The 6797-nt window shown below is 32.1% G+C and overlaps 1 pseudogene; it reads left to right on the top strand.

The window, feature by feature from the left end:
• The first annotated feature begins 341 nt into the window (after positions 1–341).
• On the top strand, positions 342–2139 carry LOC127256822 (berberine bridge enzyme-like 18; annotated as a pseudogene).
• Positions 2140–6797: the final 4658 nt, after the last annotated feature.

The raw sequence follows: 6797 nt of genomic DNA, 5'->3' as shown, positions 1-6797 counted from the left end.
ACGATGCAATCGAGTCGTACCCACGTTTTTTTTTAATTCAATTTTGAATTCAATTTGGTTTCGTAAACGGAAAAGTCGTGAATACAATATATATTCTTTTTAATAATAATACATAAAATACAGTATATCGTCTATATGATATAAAAAATAATAAAATATATATTATATATATAAATTTTATTATTATTATTTTTTAAATTTACCGTACAATATATGATATCGTGTTAAATTTTCGGTAAATTGCCACCTTGTTGATTAGTACACCTAAGAAAATTAAACCCTAGCTTAGTTTATCCTCTGAAGCTTCTTACAAATTACTCTATAAATACAGGTCTTTTGTTCCTCAAATTTTCATTACAAAATGGCTTCTTATCGTCTTCCTCCTACATTAGTCATAGCACTGTTTCTGGCAAACATCTTCCTGCAGCTTTCTGCAGCTAATTCCTCAACTGATCGTCATCACAATGACTTCCTTAAATGCCTCGAAACATCCAATTCAGGATCACCATCCGATCAGGGCATCATTTACACCCCAAGAAATGCATCCTTTGAATCTCTATTACAAAATCAAAACCTAAGACCAATGTCGACTTCCCCTCGTAGACCTAATTTGATCATCACTCCTTTCCACGAATCTCAAATCCAAACAATAATCCATTGTTCGAAAAAGACCGGATCGCAGATCCGAGTCCGGAGCGGCGGCCACGACTACGAAGGCCTATCGTACACTTCCCGAACCCCATTCGTTGTCGTCGACATGCGAAACTTTCAGTCCATCGACATCGCCGCCGACCGGAAAACTGCGTGGGTCGAGGTCGGCGTCACGCTAGGCCAATTATACTACACGCTGTCGCGAACCAGCCGGACCCTCGCCTTCACCGCCGGAGTTTGCCCGACGGTCGGTGTCGGCGGCCACGTCAGCGGCGGAGGCTACGGCATGATGTCACGGCAGCCGACCATATAGTCGACGCTAAATTGATCGACGCCGCCGGCCGGATTCTCGACCGAAGTTCGATGGGAGAGGACCTGTTTTGGGCGATCAGGGGCGGCGGCGGTACCAGTTTCGGCATCGTCGTCGCGTTTAAGCTCGAACTCGTTAATGTCCCTGAAACTGTGACAGTTTTTAACGTGACGAAAACCCTTGAACAAAACGCCACGCAGCTGGTGCACAGATGGCAATACGTATCGGACCGGGTCGACAACCGGCTACTCCTCCGGCTTTTTCTGACCAGCATCCGGTCCAACTCGACCGGCTCGGACCGTACCATCGCCGCCTCGTTCACAACCCTATTCCTCGGCGGCGTCCGCCAGCTCCTCCCGATAATGCGGGAGCAGTTCCCGGAGCTCGGCCTGGAAGAAGAAGACTGCACGGAAATGAGCTGGATCGACTCGGTTCGGTTCTTCGCCAACGTGGACGATCAGCCGGTCGAGATATTACTGAACCGGACGCCGGACGGCGCCAGCTATTTCAAAGGCAAATCGGACTACGTCAGAGAGCCGATTCCGGTGGAGGGCCTGGAAGGGATTTGGGAGTTTCTTCACGAGGCGCCGGAGATGTCAGCGCAGCTGCAGTTCAGTCCGTACGGCGGAGTGATGAACAGCTACTCGGAATCGGAGACTCCATTCCCGCACAGAGCGGGGAACAGGTTCATGATCCATTACGGCGTCGGGTGGTTCGAGGCGGCGGAGGCGCGGCGGAGCATGGAGTTGATCCGGCGGCTTTACAGGTACACTGGGCGGTATGTGTCGAGCTCGCCCAGGGCTGCGTATTTCAATTACAGGGATTTGGACATTGGAGTGAACAGGGAAGGGAATACGAGCTTTGCGCAGGCGAGTGTTTGGGGTTTGAAGTATTTTAAGAATAATTTCAGGAGATTGGTTCGTGTGAAGACGAAGGTCGATCCTTCCAACTTCTTCAGGAACGAGCAAAGTGTGCCGCCGGTGACGTCATGGTAGACTAATCCTGTGGAATTAAGGATTTATTGTTTATATATAATTTATTTGGGTATCTTATCTGCTGTAGTTTGTGCAATAAAATGGTTTGTAATTGGTGAATGTAGCATTGGGATTTCATTTATGTGTATGACGTGACAGTGATTGTTTCGTGAATAAGATATAAATAAATCGTGACTTTCTTTAGGTTGTGTTCTCATTATTATTATTATTATCATTATTATTATTAATATTATTATTATCAAAATTTTACAAAATATATAATTGTATCAAATATTTATTACTTTTTCCGTTCATGCATATTTTTTAGTTTTTGTTTGCCCATAAAAAAAATCCAAATTTCAATCGTAACAATAATTCTTACACAAATTTTAATTTATATCATTCAATATAATATTTATTTATAAATATACCATAACTATTTACACATTCAATTTATAAAAAAAAAATTATTTTTATTAACTCACTTATATAATTTTTTTAAATAGTCAAATTTATATTATAATCAATTAATATAATATTATATTTATTAAATCTCATGTTCAACTCAAACCACCATATATTTTGTACAAAGGGATTAATATTTATCACTTATAATAATTATTCTATTTTAAAAAAACATTAAAGAAAAACCATCTTATTTTCAAAAGATATTTTGCACTGACTAAATAATATCCATAAATTATTAATATAGTAAATATATTTAAGGACCACATAAATTTAATGAAACAGCGGAAAAAGAATAAACATCCTATTCGATGTGGATTTCACTACAAGAAAAAATCATTTTTGTAATCAAACTTTTTTGTCTTTAAATCTACTTTTTTCGTTACTAATGACACTAGAGACAAAATTAGGAATGGAATTACGTTAGCTACGTGAACTTTAGGGACGGAATTCCGTTACAAATAGATTATTTTTTGTAGTGTTTATATATATATATATATTTTATGACGTGAAAATATATGGATTTATATATTAATAAATGCAGAAGACCTGCATTTTAAATAATTAATGTATTAATTTAAAAATAAAAGGAATAAAGAAGAAAATGATTTATTTTGTTGTATTTTGACATTAGTTAAATTTTTTAAATAAAAATTTAATATTATATATTGTTAAAATATATTTAGAAGCAATATATTATCTTTATGGTTGTTATCTTATTTAAGAGATTTATAAGATTCTTGTCTTCTTTAAACGATTTGTATATCATTATAAATATATACGTATTCTTATGGTTGAAATAGACGATTTTAGTTTCATATTCTAACATAGTATCAGAGCTGAATTATCTCCGGGTACATCCATGACCCGTTATATCTCGTATGTATTTTTTATATTTTATTGATGCATCTGCTTCTATTCACCGTCATGCTCGGTCATATTGTTATTTCTATGTCGTCTCCGTTTTTATACTCCACTGACAGAGTCTACTTTCGACTCTAACGCCGTTAAGAGTCCTATTTTCGATTCTAACTCTATTGAGAGCGATGGAGTCCTGTTTCCGACTCTAACTCTGTTATGAGGGATCGAGTCCTGTTTCCGACTCTAGCTCTATAGAGTGAGCGAGTCCTGTTTCCGACTCTAGCTCTATAGAGTGAGCGAGTCCTGTTTTCGACTCTAATTCCGTTGTGAGCGAGTGAGTCCTATTTCCAACTCTAAAGGTGTTGAGAGTTCTGCTTCTAACTCTGATCCAGTGGACGGCTATACCACTTTTAGTCAATTTTGAAAAATTCAAATTCGTACGTGGAATATATCGGTTATATATTTTTTTGTCACTTCTGACAAACTCAAATTTGTTCCATCATATCTTGAGTTTGAGAAAGGATGTTAAAATATATTTCGAAGCAATATATTATATTTATGGTAATTATCTTATTTAAGTCATTTATAGGATTCTTGCATTATTTAGACGATTTGTATATCATTATAAATATGTACATATTCTTAGAGCATCCGTTATAGTCGTTGCCTTTATCCAATTATCTTTTTTTTATCTCTCTCATCCACATCATATTAATCTCAATATTCATATTATTCCATTTATCACTTTTTATAATAAATCACCTTCAACACATTACTTTTACTATTTTATAGGACCCACAATATTTGTTTATTTCTATATATTTTTATTACATAATGTATATAAATTATTTATTTATTTATACATATTTTATATATTTTATTGTCTAATAATATTTTTATATAATATTATATTTTAACTTTTAAATATTAATCTATATAGATTTAAGAACTGATTGAAAAATTTAGTATTTCACTAGCCATTTCATTGAATTAAATATGAAAAGGTAGATAATTGGTAAATGAAATTTGAATATATTTATAAATAATTTATGTTAACTTTAAATTTTAAAATTTTGGATAATTTTTGGATAATTTTTAATTTATTTTAATTTTTTTTTTTTTTAAGGTAATGAGTTTTTAAATTTTGATAACTGTATTTCTTATTAAATACAACGAGTTTTGTTATAGTAAAAACTAAAAAGGCAATGATGAAGGTAATGAAAAAGGTGAATATAACAGATGCTCTTGTTATAATAAAAATAATTTTTTAAAAAATAATATGTCTAATAAAAATATATTTTTGAAATATTTTTTTTGATATATATAAATAATGAAATACTATGTACATGTACATAGGAGTTAAAAAATCAAAAGACAGTTGATATTTAACTATATATTACCATAAACCCACACATATAAAATATATTAATGTATATAAAATCCACATTCAATAATCGTCCATTCAAAAAATAAAATATTATACACGAGATTAATTTTTTTTAAAAAAAAGAAAAAAAATTATACACGAGACTTCTTTAAAAAACATCAAAATCAAACACTAATATTCTTTTAATATTTAGAAATTTTAGAATTTTAGGATATTACTCCTCCTTTTTCATAAAATTAATTTAGTTTAATTATAAATAAATAAATAAATATTTTTTATTTTATTATATAAAATTTTACTATCTATAAAATGATATCCATATTAGATATATTTTATTAAAATATAATTTTGAAAATATCTGAACACATATTCTAATTTTTTAATTATTTATTAATTCATATTTTAAAAATATCAATAATATTACTCGTACAAAAATAATAAAATAATATTATAACTTATTTATTTATATTATCTATTCTAACAAAAAGGGGCGGAGGGAATTTTAAAATATTTATTTTTGTTATTTTTTAAACAATAAAAAAATATAATTTATTAAATAAAATATATATGTTTGTTTAGTATTCTAGTTTAGAATATTTAATACTCCATTAGTAACAAATGAAAATGGTCTTTTGGAGTTTTGTAATAAATTAAAAAATAATAATATTTTATTAGTTAGTAGAAGGGTCTTTTGGAGTTTTGTAATAAGTTAATAAATAATAGTATTTTATCAGTTAGTGGAAGTATGTAAAAATTTTTGACATTTTTGTCTTTTGATTTTATATATAAAGTAAATATATGTGTAGTTGTATGTTTGTAATTTAAATAAAAGTCAAGGACATTTTTTGTATTAGTGTACGATTACTTTTCAATACCAGAAATTGTAACAAAAGCATCGAAAAAATTTCCTTGGAATTTAAAAGAGATCCGAGGCAATTTTTTTCTTCTTCAGATTTTGTCTCGGAACAGTACTCGCAGATAAAAGGTCGTTGCCATTTATGTTGGTTCGGAAATTCCGAGGTTAATTTCAAAAGCTTCGGAATTTCCGAAACTATTGTTGAACTAAAGAATGGTGTAATGTGGGGGCGCGCGTGAGTTGCGCCTATGCATTTCACATGGCCTCAGATATTTCCGAGGCCATTCGGGCGCCTGTGTATTTCCAATGATGCCTTCGAAAAATCCAAGGCTATTCAGTGGCAATCTTAACTCGAACTTTCAAAAACATTTATAATTTTTTTCTTTTTTCTCTAGATTTTTATGTTTATTATAATAAATATAATTATACTTACTGCGAGTTATAACAGCAACTAAAAATTTAATATAAAAAAATAAACTAGAAATATGAAGAAAATTATTAATCCACCAAAATCGTAGACGTGATCACGTACACTTTCGACAAACGGCTACAAAATATACGTTTTCATCGAAATCCGCATTCAACTATATATTATACAATCGATTACCCTCCGAAAAAATGTAAGGGCACATTGAATGTGAGACTTTCATAATATAACAAAATAAAAGTAGTCACGGCCACTAGTTCAGAGTGCACAATATCTTGATCGGTAGGAAAATTGGAGTTTTTAGTTTTTACTTACAGACGTCATTGATACTCAGTTGGAGGTATTGTTTCATCTGAGTCCCTACTATCATCGTCGTCATTCCCGGATCCGTCGTCTACATCATCATCCCCGTTGATTACTCCAACCACATCATTTTCATTTGTTGCCATAAATGGTCTTTGGAGAAGGCCCTGGCTGGCAAGAAGTGGAAATAAAAGCCCGGTGTTGGGGGCTTTTCCCGACACAAAAGCCTCCAATATCATCGCAACACTCCGTTGTACTTAATACATATATATCGTAAGGTATTACAACGATAGTATCATTCAAAGTAACTATATAACAGGACATAGATACGTTTTCATCATAGACAAATAGAAAAGATAATTGTGTAATTCTTTTCACATGGATTTGATTTTTTTATTAGTCGAACAAAGTATCGCAACAGATTACGTCTAAACAAAATTGATATTGTGCTTAATAACATAATAAACGGTACATGGTCAAAATAAAAATACAAAAAGATGTTAAACATTCAATAATTTAACAAAAACATGTATTACCTGTATCATCGTCTCTTCCTGACGTCG

This window comes from Andrographis paniculata, unplaced genomic scaffold (genome assembly GCF_009805555.1).
Source record: "Andrographis paniculata isolate CXL003 unplaced genomic scaffold, ASM980555v1 Contig57END, whole genome shotgun sequence".
In the NCBI taxonomy this organism is placed as follows: Eukaryota; Viridiplantae; Streptophyta; class Magnoliopsida; order Lamiales; family Acanthaceae; genus Andrographis; species Andrographis paniculata.
This window is presented reverse-complemented; position numbering and strand designations above follow the sequence as displayed.